The sequence below is a fragment of the Amblyomma maculatum genome, chromosome 4 (genome assembly GCF_055883805.1).
Source record: "Amblyomma maculatum isolate TAMU_Amacu chromosome 4, ASM5588380v1, whole genome shotgun sequence".
In the NCBI taxonomy this organism is placed as follows: domain Eukaryota; kingdom Metazoa; phylum Arthropoda; class Arachnida; order Ixodida; family Ixodidae; genus Amblyomma; species Amblyomma maculatum.
This window is the reverse complement of record NC_139347.1, coordinates 175,922,420-175,936,595: the sequence shown is the minus strand read 5'-3', so window position 1 is coordinate 175,936,595 and position 14,176 is coordinate 175,922,420. Positions and strand designations below refer to the sequence as shown.

At 43.1% G+C, this 14,176-nt stretch overlaps 1 long non-coding RNA gene across 1 annotated transcript; it reads left to right on the top strand.

Annotated features, from left to right (window-relative positions):
* The first annotated feature begins 1,103 nt into the window (after positions 1–1,103).
* On the top strand, positions 1,104–11,301 carry LOC146193527 (uncharacterized). The gene is made up of 3 exons (XR_014706468.1): positions 1,104–1,353; positions 8,732–8,969; positions 11,124–11,301. It is a non-coding gene; the product is annotated as an uncharacterized LOC146193527 (long non-coding RNA).
* Positions 11,302–14,176: the final 2,875 nt, after the last annotated feature.

The window sequence follows — 14,176 nt, the reverse complement described above, 5'->3', positions numbered from 1 at the left end:
TATTCTTTGCTTGTTGATGCTCGATGTCGCTAGACGCACATCTGTTTCGTTGTAGCGCAAGATGCCCAGATATCTGTCTCGGGGGTTCCAGCCACTCGTGTGTCTTTCTACAATGTTCCAGCTTGTGCTAGTAGCAGTTTACGACATTATCTGGATTGTTCTGAGCAGCCTTTAAATTGAGCGTTGGCAAGTGCGACGGGAATTCTTTGTTCGACGAGCACGCGGGTTGCTATCGCCGCCGAGTTGCTTAGTTTTTTTTTGCGGACGCTAGTCAGCCCAATAAACAGTTTCTTCAGTGCAATCACCGTCTCTTCATTTTTGACATCGATCTCGTCACCACCACGTGACAATGTGCATACGCTACAGATACTCATGTAGAGCCCGTCGTAGTCTGTATACACCTACGAGACACATTTGTCTTAAAATCAATTTCGAAATTTCACTTTTGTGATCATATTCTCTCAGAATCATCGAGCGTGGAAAATGGCGCTTTTAACCAGGATAGCAATACCGCCAATTCATTATACTAGATTTTTATGGCCGTAACCGCACGTATGCAGGAACATATCATGAGTAGTGTTTGAATGCATCGATTTGTCGTGATGACAGTAAGAATGAATTGTCACTTTAAAAGTTGTGTAGAACGTGCTGTTGCTCATAGCATACTTTTCAGCACTTTCAAATCCTTCACAAACACATTTATTTTCAGAATTGTTGGTGATATTGTGAAGAGATTATTGATCGACATCATGTCACTACACAGCCTCACAAAATATTTTTTTTACTTCTGTGCATGCAGTATCATGTATCATCAGATCATAGTGCACTAGTCTCAATCTCATTCTATGAAATGTTTGTGCGTTAAGAATTGCCACACTTCTGACTGTCTCTACATGCTCAGGTACGTGGCATTCAAACTGAAAAAAAAAAAGATATTGCTCGAACGTTCATTTCCACATGCATAAATCAGCCACTTGAGAATGATACAAAAAAAGCAATAACATGCCCTCGCCGGAAACGTTTTCATTACGACATGCGCCAATTATTCCCATGGACACTGCGCAGGGGCTGGAAAAACACGTCAGTCACGCGCATGTGTATAAAGGTTTGCAGCCTTTATTTTTTCGTCTAACATTTCACATTGTGACTTTCAAGCGATCGAAAGTGCGCACAAAATGCTCCGAAATGCATGTGGAGGCAAGCGGACTGCAACAATTGTACAATTTCATCGGTTTCCAGTTGTATGGTCGCGTTATTTGCAGGAAGTCTCTTCCATCAAGCCATTTAGTGACGTACCCAGGATCAAAGCTTTCCCCGTTATTGGGAATACCTGGACATACTTCTCTTTCTTAGGTGAGAAACAGTATTTTGGTCACTTATTTTACTTGTGAAAAACAGTGAAAATAATGGCTGCAATTACACTTATACATAGGTTCGGTGCACCAGTTATGAAATGCTAAAAACGGGAAATGCTTAAAAAAAATAAGGCGTTCTTGCAGGCTAGTCGTTTCACTACTGAACTCGCGTTTTTGCGCAGAAAGACAGCACGGGAAGGAACGAATTTGCGAGAAATCATGGAACTGAAACTTAACTTTTTGTTGACGTGCTACTTTCAATGCTCTTAACTGGGCTAGTTGGTGAACGAATTCAGCCGTGGTGCTAGCGCACAAGGAGGGCACGCTGCGGGTAGGCGGACAGAACAAACGCTAGACTTGCAACTGAAATTTATTCCGGAAAGAACCCACTTATACATTTCTTTCCTTTTTCCCTTTCCCTCCTCCTTAACATGCTCCGCTGGTGCCGCCTTCAGTTGCAGTAGCGTCAGAAGTGATAAAAGCAACTTAAAAACGGCACGTTTACAGAATGCACTGAAATAATTAAATTCGATAGATCTGAAATGCAAATGGGACGAAGAGCATCATGAATACGATACCAAAAGACCTTTCAGAACCGAAATATAAACACGAAATAAAACCGTTGTGGCGAAAGAAATCTTCAAAAGGTGACGTGAAAGCTAAAACGGACATGTGTAAAGGCATGCCAAGGTGAAGTTACATGAAACAGCAAAACAACCATAAAAAGTACACCGCGATAACCCAGCCCTTGTTACCATCAGGCGGGCAAAATGTTTCTCCCATCACTCTTTCCTCTGCCCTAAGATTTGTGCCTGGGGTTGCGCCAAGAGTATTGTGGTTCTTCTTGACATGTGTTGGAACTTCTGCTCATTTTTTTGCCGGTGTTGTCGCGGTATATTTTTTATCAATTCATGGTTGTTTTGTCTGTCTCTTCTAATTGTTGCTGGGTTGTCGCGGTGTATCTTTTATGATTTTTTTGTCTGTTTCATCTAACTTCACCTCAGCACGCCTTTACACATGTCCGTTTTAGCTTTCACGTTACCTTTTGAAGATTTCTTTCGCCACGACGGTTTTATATTTTGTTTCTGTAAGGTTTTTTCGTACCGTATTCCTCATGCTCTTCGCCCGATTTGCATTTCATGTCTATCGAATTTAGTGCATTCTGTAAACATGGCGTTTTTAGGTTGATGTTAACACTTCTGACACGACTGCAACTGAAGGCGACACCAGCGGAGCATGTTAAGGAGGAGGGAAAGGGAAGAAAAGAAAAACAAATGTATAAGTGTGTTCTTTCCAGAACAAATTTCAGTTGCAAGTCTATCGTTTGTCCTGTCCGCCTACCCGCAGTGCGTGTCCTCCATGTGCGCTAGCACCATGCCGGACATGCTACTTGTTTATGCTGTCCATCCTACTTATGCCAATAAGGGTTAGAACAATGTATTGGTTATTGCTATGAACTTGTGCGGCAGCTTAGGCGTTTGTTTTCTATCATACAATAAATAGCTTATAACGCTGATGTTTTAGCGCATAATTGGCTTTTTAATTTGCATTGATGTCTGCTGTCAAACTAAAAGCCTACAAAAACATGAAAAATTTTTGACCACAATAGCCAAACTCTCCTTAGAACACAAAAAAAGTTTCGAGAGCGCTGTGGAATTTACACTCCATGCGAAAGCCTGAGTGTTGCTGGTGTACACGGTGGATCACGTTTGCTCTCATTATGATTGTTACCTAAACGCACCATCATTATTACCGCTTATGTCCTCATTTTTATGATCACAAATGGCAGTATCATGCTCATTGCTACTATCATCCTCGTGGTATTCAAGGTGAATTTTATATTCGTTTTAGAATCCCTGGCGTGGCGCAGTTCGTTGAAGTGCTCGGCTGGAGATCCGAGAGGTGGAGGTTCGACTCCCAGTGCAGATCGAATTTTTAATAAATAACTCCTAATTAATGACCAATTAATGTTATGATATCGTCACAACTAAATGTCTGAGTTTCGTCGATGATGTCATCAGTTTGATTGAACAAACTCCTTGTGACTAAATTTTCGAATTATCGCCTAACCAGATACGACCTTCATATAAGCTATATATTGACGAAAATTATGCGGCAGAAACGTGGCTGACAGCATACGCCGTTGAAGGCTTCCATATTAGAACCCTTGCATGAGGAAATAGTGGAGCCCACCGGCAGATCCACCCCGTCGGTACAAGTGAAATGCCCTTTTGACAACGCGCAGAGAAGCCGCGCGTTTCGGGGCGCTTATATAACCGGGCGGCGCAGGGGGAGAAAAGACAAACTTTGCGAATCCTTTTTCTGTATGGCCGTCCTTTGTTAGTCTTTCCGAGGGTTTGCTTCTAGTAGAATACATGCCAGGGCGTCGGTGCATCACGACTAGCGCCATGCGTAACTCCATCAGTCGCTGAGGTGCTCGTGCCTTGGGAGCTCGATTTTATTTTTTCGTTCAATCTTCACTGTTCCGTCGGTCGTGTAAGCGCATCGGATTTCTAACCAACACCTTCTTTTAGAATGCGGACATGATTTGGAATGCCAGTCACTGACAACAATGTTGCGAAGCTCCCACCTGCTCTGTGTTGACGGCGCGCATGAAAACTTTAAGATGTCTTTCATGTTGAGGACGCAGTCGTGAGAAATGAAGATTTCATTGGCGAGGTGGCCATCTCAGCTTGACGATAAACAGGAGCCTAAGAAAAGATGTCTTCTGAGGTTTGGCTTCCCGTAGAATTCGTGCCAGGGCATCGGTGCATCGCTGCTCGGGCCATGCGTAACTCCGTGAGTCGTTTATGTGCTCGTGCCTTGCGAGTTCGATTTTATTTTTTCCTTCAAAGTTCACTGTTCTGTCAGTCCTACAAGCTCATCGGATGTCTAGTCAATAATCGCTTTAGGATGGGGGCTTCATCCGGAATGCCGGCATTTATCTTCAAGTTGATACTACTTTATATGAAGAACCAGTAGATATAGATATTCAGCTTCGCTTTAACCAAGCCGTACAAGTGTAGTTGCGTTACCAAAGTGTAGTGTGGCACGCTCAAGGTCAGAGGAAAAGGTCGATTCGGCACATTTTACGAGTATGTGTACGAATTATGTCGCGAAGTGGTGAAATCTGACTGATACACATTTTTTGCTACAGGGAAATCAACATTTAAGCTACTTTCCTCTCATTAAAAATTCTCTAAAATCTGTTGTTCCTGTTTTGCATAATCCGGCAAGAGAATTTATGTTTTAATAGCAGGGATTTCTTAGGACTTGAAAATAATGATAAGTTTAACTGTATGTGGAGCCTGCACACATCAACAAAAGAAAAAAGGAATTGCACGAAGCAATGCCGATGCCACTGATACCCTATCATGCCAAAATGTACATCTTTCATTCCAGGCCATTTACAGCGCAAAATTGTTCAGTTGTTTTTAGAGACCAATCAACGAAGATATACTGACGCATAAGAGCCCAGCGATCGCTATCTCGTAAGGTTCGATTTTTTTATCTTCAAGTTGTACATGAAGGACAAGCAGCCATAGATATAAAGCTTCGCTTTAACCAAGCAATACAAGTGTGGCTTCGTTACCAAGGCGTAGTGTATAGTAATAAAGGCCAAATGGCAAAGTCGGCTCTATTTCATATTCTCCTATATTAAATGAGCTACACGAATTGCCACCAGCTGCCAAGACGGCCATGCGATGTGATCTCGTGAAGTCATACAACGCGGCAATAAATCAATAGCCTGTCAAAATCATCGTCCAAATGTAATCTACCAGAAATGTCCACGTTATTTATGGCTTACAAGGCTGGCACATGTTCTGCTGAATGCAAACAATGTCGGCTCAAGCAACCAGCATTCACAACGAGGCGTATGTCGTGCATTGCTACACTTTGGTTTTCATTAGACCAGGAGAGCACAACAGAAATAAGGTGGGACAAAATTAGACATGTGCCAAAACATCGCGTAAGCAAACGCCAAGGCTGAGTGAGCTTAAACATCAAGAAAAGGAATTCTAAAGTAACAGAACAAAAAGAGGTGTTGCAGAAAAAGCGGTATCGGCGTGGTCGGCGTCGGCGTTGTGACGAACAATCACGGGCATGCACCTCACAGATTGTACAGTTCAGTCGTTCAGTCGTGTCCGACTCTTCGTGACCATATGGACCATGTCACGCCACGCTTTCCGGTCTCTCAGAATCTTCCTAACATCACATAACTACATCTGCAGTGCGTCGAGGATGCAATCTAACCATCGCGTTCGCTGGCTACCCCTTCTACGGCGACCATCAATCTTTCCCGATGACGAAAGTAGCTGAGCTTTAACTTTAGAATTTGACCCTCCAATGAGCAGTCAGGGTTTATGGTCGACAATATCGACTGATTTGATCTTCTGGCAGTCCAAGGAACTCTCAAGAGTCTTCAACAGCACCACAATTCAAACGCGTCAATTCTTCGGCGGTCAGCCTTTTTCACAGTCCAACTCTCGCATCCATACATCAAAACTGGAAAGACCATAGCACTAGTTATACGGATCTTGGTTGGCAGACTAATGTCTCTGTTCTTTACTAGGCGGTCAAGGCTAACCATTACTCTCTTTCCCATAAGCAGGCGTCTCCTAATTTCATGGCTGCAGTCTCATTCCAAGATAATCTTGGAGGCCAAGAACAGAAAATCTGTCATCGCTTCCACTTCTTGTCCATTGATGCTCTAGGACTTGATAGGGCAAGACGCCATGATCTTTGTCTTTTTAATGTTCAGTTTAAGCCCAAACTTCTCACTCTCTTCTTGTACGCGCATCAGAAGTCTCTTGAGTTCCACTTCACTTTCTGCCATTAAAGTGGTATCATCCGCATATCTAAGGTTGTTTATACGTTTTGCAGCAATCTTCACTCCAGCTGAAGACTCGTCCAGACCGGCCTTCCTCATGATGCACTCTGCATATAGGTTAAATAGGCAGGGCGACAGTATGCAGCCTTGCCTCACTGCTTTCTCGATCGGAAACCAATCAGTAAGACCATGCCCAGTTCTGACTGTGGCCTCTTGCCCTTCATACAGGTTCCTGAGGAGACAGATGAGGTGAATTGAAACTCCCATCTCTTGGATAGCTTGCCACAATCTGCTGTGATCTACGCAGTCAAACGCTCTTGCATAATCAATAAAGAAGAAGTAGACGGGTTTCTGGAACTCTCTTGCTTTTTCCATGATCTGGCAAAGGTTGGAAATTTGGTCTCTAATTCCTCTGACCTTGCGAAACCCAGCGTGCACGTCCGGAAGCTCCCGATCCACATACTGCTGCAGCCTACTTGGAGGATTTTCAACACCACGTTGCTAGCATTCGAAATAAGCGCGATCGTGCGGTAGTTGGAACAATCTTTGGCACTGCCTTTCTTTGGAATGGGGATGTAAACTGACCTCCTCCAATCCTCTGGCCACTTCAGGGTTGTACAAATCTTTTGACATAATGTATGCAGAATGTTAACAGCGTCATGTTTGAGGTTTTGAAGCAACTCAGCTGGAATGCCATGAATTCCGCTAGCTTTGCTCTTAGCAAGGCTGGCTAAGGCCCATTAAACTTCTCTCTTCAGGATGCCCGGCTCGAGATCAGTAATCACAACCGTCTTATGTTGGGTTTGCACATTGAGGTCCTTCTTGTAGAGTTCTTCTGTGTATTCCTGCCACCTCTTATTTATCTCTGAGGCTTCAGTGAGGTCCTTGCCTCGTTTTTCCTTTAGTTTACAGGTAACAGCCAGCAGTGATTACTTGTTGGGTGTTGTTACTGCATGAGAGTACCCGACACCACGGACCTTCCAACTCGGAATTCACTTTTAGATGCGAGGGAGAGGCGAGTATCAAACATTTCGTGACCTCTGCCTTCCGACCGACACGTTACCGTGAAGTAAAGCAGGCGCAAAAATGCGGGGCAATATCAATGTCGGGTATCTGTTGAGTGTCGTGGTAGCTTCTACCTGTATCCATATGATCGCGTTGCAGACAATGGAGTTATAGGCAGCCATCAAAAAGTTACTGTTCGTGCCACTTGCAAAATGCAGGTGCACTTTGCGTCAAAGCTATTGCGCAATACCCGAAAGAAGAGCTTAAATGTTGCCTTAATTCTTTTACTATGGCGAGAGCAGAACTACGAATAAATAATTGAACCTCATATGGAAGGCTCCGAATTGCATTGTAAAGTGTACAGTGCTGGCAATAATAAAGCTGCAGTGTTATCCTGAAGCCGCACCTCAGGGCCTTGAAGTTTCAACTCACGTCAACTCGGCTACATAGGTCGAACACGTGCGTAGCGCAAGCAGTTCGCGAACATGTGTTGTTAATTGCCGTCCTGCTTTCGCTGAAACTCGATTTGCGGTGGTTTGCCTCGTCGAATGAGGTTGACGACTTCCATTGAGTGCAAGTCGCTGGGATGCGCACCCTATGCCCTAGAAGCCGTGCAGCCGCGCACTGGCAGAGCCGGATGTCGTCGGTAAAGGTTTGCATTGAAAAAAAAAAAGAGAAAAGACTTTAAAAGTTAAGCTGTGGGCTGCATGGAAACACCCTTTGAGAGCCTCTATGATGTATGTCACGAGTCTTCGGCAAATGGACTAGAAGGGGAAAGAAAATAAGCTTTCTATGGGCTTGAAATCTTTCGTGAGTGCTATTTAATGATATAAAAGGGGATTTTATGGAAATGAATAAGTTTCTCAGGATAAACATATCAGGTCACGCGAGGGACTGCAGGAGAAGTTTTCGCCTCAGTCACCTATATTTCTACAAACACAGGCATTAGGTCAAAGCTTTCATTACACAGATTAAATGTACATCATGACTTGTTTTCTAGTATCAGCGCATCGCAGCTAAGAGTACCTGACAGAAATTTTTCGTCTACTTTTATTCATTTATATTTGGGAAGTTACAGAAATATTCGCTGCAATGCGCGGATTTAACAAAAGGTTTAAAACCCCACGTAACTACTAAACTTTTCTCAAACTTGAGATATATTGCTAACCGGCTGCTAAGTGGACAATTGTTCTTAAGTCATAACTGTTTCGTCCATCGCAGTGCGCTGTCAAAGCATGGCTGAAAAGCTGAAAAAAAGGAAATTGCGGGATCGGTGGCACGTGGCATGGAAACAGTGGTATTTCCTTGGTCTTGCAATGCATAATGCGAAGATGTTCCTGTTATGAAAAAAAAAATATTGTCTGCGAAATACGGCAGGACCTCATACCTGTCTAGTACTTCTTTTCTACCGCTAAACTAAACTATTGCCTTAATTTGTGGCAGCAGCGTTTCTGTCTTTCTCCAAAGCTGTTTATTCGATTAAATAAATAGCGTGACGTTAATTTCTCGAAGTTGATGGCACGCCATTTGTCTGTTTCAGGGTTGCACAGCAATTTTGATACAAACCGTGTTTCCTGGGATATGCATCGCCGATACGGACCTTTGGTGGCCGAGGAGCTTCCTGGGCGGAATACTGTATTGCATGTATTCAGTGCCGACGACATTCGAACCCTTTACCAGGAGGAAAAACAAATGCCCTACCGCATGGGAATACATCCGTTCAAGATTTATCATACGAGCAAGCCGGAATACTTTGCCAATTGTGGCATCGTTAATGCGTAAGCCCGTAATCAAGCAACAAATTTAGGACACAGATTTGAACATTGGGAATGAAAAACTGCGATGTGACTTATAAGATAAAAAGCAATATTTACCTTAAAAGCCACATTTGGCAGGTAGCGGCAAAGAGCTGTGAGTGTTAATATTGCTTACATGCAGAATGGCGGCGGGTTCAAAGAACACAGTAAAGACAGTTTTTCACCATGGCTAATCTTCGTTTAACACCCTCTAATGTTACAACAAATAAAATTAGATTTCCTGCTCGCGCTACATGAATTCTTAAATCGTGAGTCAGTGCCATAATGTGAAACATTGCGGGAAACTTATGAAAACTCTATTAGGAAAGTGTTCACCTCTTTGTCGAACACGAAAGCCAATCTTTCTCCAGACGGTTGTACCTTCGTGTTTGTGCTGTGCCACTTTTTGCTTGCCTTAATGTATCTATCAGCGATATAAGGACAGGGCGAGGTTTCTGGAACATTACTTTTATTGCAGCACAGAGCTGGAATATTGTATGATGTTTTTGAACATTTTGTTTACAGTCTTATATTTGTCTAAGGAGTTTTAATCAGTTGCTCGTCAAGCTTATCGTACGAATACAGAGCGTAGATTAGGCTGCTTAAGAATCCACTAGTGCGTGCTCCGGAAAATAGTTGGAAGTAAATCCCGAATTATTGTAAGGTAATGTTGTGAAGTTACCGAATGAAATGATAACGTTATGCAAATGGCGACTATTGCTTTTAGAGGTCATGCTGAGCAGGTATGACTGCCATACAAAACCTGTAGAGAGCGTTTTTAATATCAAAGCGCAAATACTACGACCGGCTCAATAGAACATTGCCGTTTATTGTGAATTGGTTATCCTACAACTGGGAAAATTTTGTCTAGTAATATTTTCAAATAAAAAATGCAATTTTCTACAATATGCAGTAAAAGATTACAGAAAAAAGATAAGTACGGAACGTGGCGACGCGAAGGCTTGTGTCGTTCCTTTGTTTTGCTTGCAACTTCATTGCGCTTTTCCTTTCTGATCAGTAGTCGTGTTACCTCACAATAGCCTCGCTATATTTTCCAGGCACGCTCTGTTAACCCAGCAGCATTAAATGGCCCGTTCTGCAGAACACTAGGTGCCCTTATTACCAGCATCTTTTTCAAAGAAATATAAAGAGGACGAATGGCAAGTGACATGGCAGTGATCCGATTGGTCGGTAGTTTGTGGAACATCATGTGACCAATTGACACGGCCGAGCTGTCAGGTGCTGCTAGCGTAGGTCTGAGTGGTTACGTACCTCTCGGCTACGAAGACGGCCCATCAGCATGGTGTGGCTAAAGCAGGGCATCATATCTATGTCGGGTAATATTCCACGAAAATTTCCGCCTGTGATGTGTATGAAAATAAATACATGCAAGGCAAATGACTCAACAAAAAAGAATAACCAATAGGAAACATTTTGTAGATCCTCGGTCATGTATCCGCCGAGTGACCTTCTAATATTTATTCTATAACTTGCACTTCTATTCACACGCATGCATTCATTAGACCTCAGTATTAAGACAGTCATATATGTGAAAGACAGTCCGATGTTGATATATAGATATCTATAAAGCCCCGACTTAGCCAAGCCTTATGAATGTACATACTTCCTTGGCCTAAGAGAAGGCTGTCTTACTCACCGCACAAGGACCCTGAAAGGTTCGATTTCCATCCCACCCATCTAAAAGTAGAAACAGAAATTTCCGCTCCTGTCATATCGTAAGGTCTCTTGAAGTTGCGAAATTCCACCTTCGATTTCTGCGCTGACAAATATGTCCCATGTTGATACCTACCTCCAGAGCCATTCCTTTGTTTTTTCACTCACAAGGCCGACAACGCAGAATTTTCTGCAGAGCGAGGCTTTTAACGTTATCTTTTTAACTAGTTCTTTGAAGGTTGTGTAAGTTATGATGTTCGTGTACACGAACGAGGACCCACATGAACAGAAGCACATTCTGGCCGTTAATGTTGTAGCATCATACGCCTATAGGGTAAGCCTACTTGGGCACAAAATATGTTCTTACCTCTCACTCACTAGTGGTAAAAATCTCTGCTAAAACAGTAACTCTATGATACCGTTTTCACCTCGCCATCCTCATTCGCCTCCACGCTTTTGCAGACAAGGCGAAGAGTGGAAACAAATTCGTAATATGGGTCAACCGTGCACCCTCCGGTCTCGTGTCGTCGAGTCATATGCGGGGCGCATAGAACAGGCTACCGATGATGCACTGCAGCTGATCGCAAGCCGGAGAGACAAGAGAGGAGATGTCGCTGGCTGCGATGAAATCTTGGCGAGGTGGGCACTAGAAAGTGAGTCTTGTTTTGAGTCCCACGAAGCCCGATGAACTGCGTGGTTTCAATGTATAAAAGAATATTTCTTTATTCATCCAACTGTGATTGTTTTTTCTGCACACATCTAAACGTTACACATGGTCTATTAAATTTACTATGTTTCCTAATGAAAACAAGCTCAGCACGGCAAAGGATGCGACAAGTAACAAAACAAGAACTGGCGGCTTTCTCACCAGCAAGTTTCAAAGCCATCAGTTTTATTTTCACAACGCTCAGTTTATCGTGACACTATAATCTTTTATGAATATTGGAGAATATTGGATTGGCAGGAAGGATCGTTTTGATCACACCTCAGTTAATATGAAGATTGTATATGGTACATACAACCAGCGAAATTGAAGCCGACTTTCCTGGTTCATCACATTCTCTATAGCAATGCTTCTTCGCGTTCGTAAGCCGACTTCAGCTATCAAAATGGCACTCCTCTATCACGCGCTTTCTATGAATGGACGAAAATATCTCAAGCAGCCATGCATTATCAATTTATACAGTTTTGCCAAGATCCCTACATTGCTTTCAATGTCAGCTATGGTCAGAGAGAAAAACAAAAGGAAAAGGTGGTTTTCAACGGTCCCATGAACTTTTGAATATAGATGCCTGCTCTAAACAAGGGGCCTTGCTTACAATCAAATTGTATCCCCGTAGTAGCCTGCTGCAAATATTCAGTGATGTGTGGCTGTCGTGAAAATTCGTGGAAAGGCACTGCTGAATTATTTATTATTTCGAAATTGCTGTCAAAAGAATAATTTTTTTTTTTCGCCATCGAGAAAAGCGGATTTCGTCTTGAAAAAACTTTGCTCTTTGCGTGACCTGTATAGCCCAAGCTCTGGGTTTGGTCTTCATATGGTAGCACGCACTATTTTTGGCGCCAAAATAAACCATTTGAGTATCACACACAGATGTCTGCCTTAGGTGATTGGATGTCAGTGTGGAAGGTGAATTATTGTCGTCTCTGAAAGAAGCGGTTAATCAACCTTTCATGTTTTATATGTGTGTGTGTGTGTGTCGATCATTGGTACATGAAATGAAATTACATGACGTTTATCTCGTGAAGCTCTACAGTGTGTTATTCAATGCATTTCACTTTTATTTCCATAAAGACCCATTTTCAGTGGCATTACATAAATGGTAGGTGCAAAGTTTTGGATTCAAGTAAAAAGCAGCCATATGTTATGATGATGAAGATGATAGCAATATTTCCATAAAGACCCATTTTCAGTGGCATTACATAAATGGTAGGTGCAAAGTTTTGGATTCAAGTAAAAAGCAGCCATATGTTATGATGATGAAGATGATAGCAATAAATAGCAGCACACTCTACGCAAGAAATTCGCGGGAGAGGTTGGTGTTGTAATTTTATCGGGCAGACCACTCTAGCCCTCGGCGGTAGAGAGAAAAATGAAGCGGTGAAGATGATGTTTCCCGCACGTGGACGGCTGATTTGGAGTTTACGAAGAGTTCGGTGAGATATGACTGCCGATGGGATCCTGTAATGCACAGTTCGTAGATGGCTGTAAAATTTTATGAACTAATTAAAGACTTGTAATGCGGTGGCGCAGCTCGAGGCGGCTGTAATCCTGTAAGTGACTATGTTGTGGCAGGATGAATGAATCATTATAGCTGCATTGCTCTGAAAACGATCAATTGCATCGTAAAATAGGTTTGTTGTGGGTGCAAAATCCATCATGCATGTTTTAAATTTGATTTTACTGGTGCTTCGTATGCTAATAACTTGACCGCATGGGTGCATCACGAATATGATGTCTCAGAACAGCAAGTGGTTTGTTAGCCCAAGATATGATGTCAGTTGCGTACCTTTTCTAGGACAGATCAACGCACAATGTTGTGCCATAATATTTGTACGTTTGCATTGGCGGCAAGCAAAAGGAAGCAATACGATGTGGACACGAGGGGGTTACAGCTGCTATGAAAAGAAAGTAAATCAGATTTTTTAGTGATTAAGCTCTGTTAGCCAAAGTTTGCATCGATCATAATTTTTGGTAGTATAATTTTGGACCGGCTACTGCAAATCAATACCAAACTTCTTTTTTTGCAATATATACCAGCGTGAAGCTTATCACTATGACTGTAGCCATGAACCGATTCCGCACTGTTTGCTTCTTCATGCTCGTTGTTGCGAGATGCGGCCTTAATACTTTCATTTTAGTGCAAGATACGCCGAGATGTAATCCAGCCACTCGCTTCTGTTCCTTCAATGTTCCAAGTGTTGCTAGGCGCAATTTGCGGCATTATCTGTATGTTTGTCCGCCGCCTTTATATTGAGCGTAGACGGGTGCGACGAACATTTGTAGATCAACTACCACCGAGCACGCTAGTACCCCTGTTACACAGACGTTTTCAGAGGCAGTTCAGTTGAGCTTCAGTTGTACGCCATAACGGCCGTGGGAATGGAACGGTGGTGGTTGCGCTCACTCTGCACTTTCTATGTTGATTTGGTTCACTTCGAGCTGGTTCGAGCTGGTTGAACAGCGCCGTCATCCTTCCGTATACATGGGTGCATTGTGTTTCTGCACTCGCAGTTTGGCAAGGTGATTCTGCCACAAGTTAATAAGTTAATGCCTCAGTAACGGTGTCCAGCCAAAGCGCTTTTGCGCAGGATAGCCGTTGCGGCTGGGGGCTGCCATCTTGCTTATTTGACGACGAAACAGACGGAGACGGTGGCCGAACGGAGACCGGCGAGCTTGAGTAATGACGTCGTCGTAAAGAACTTCGCAGCCAACAGAAGCGCGCGGCTTCTTGTTGTGCCCGAAAATCTCAGATACGAGATTCGTCAGGTGCTGCACGATAAGCCGACAACAG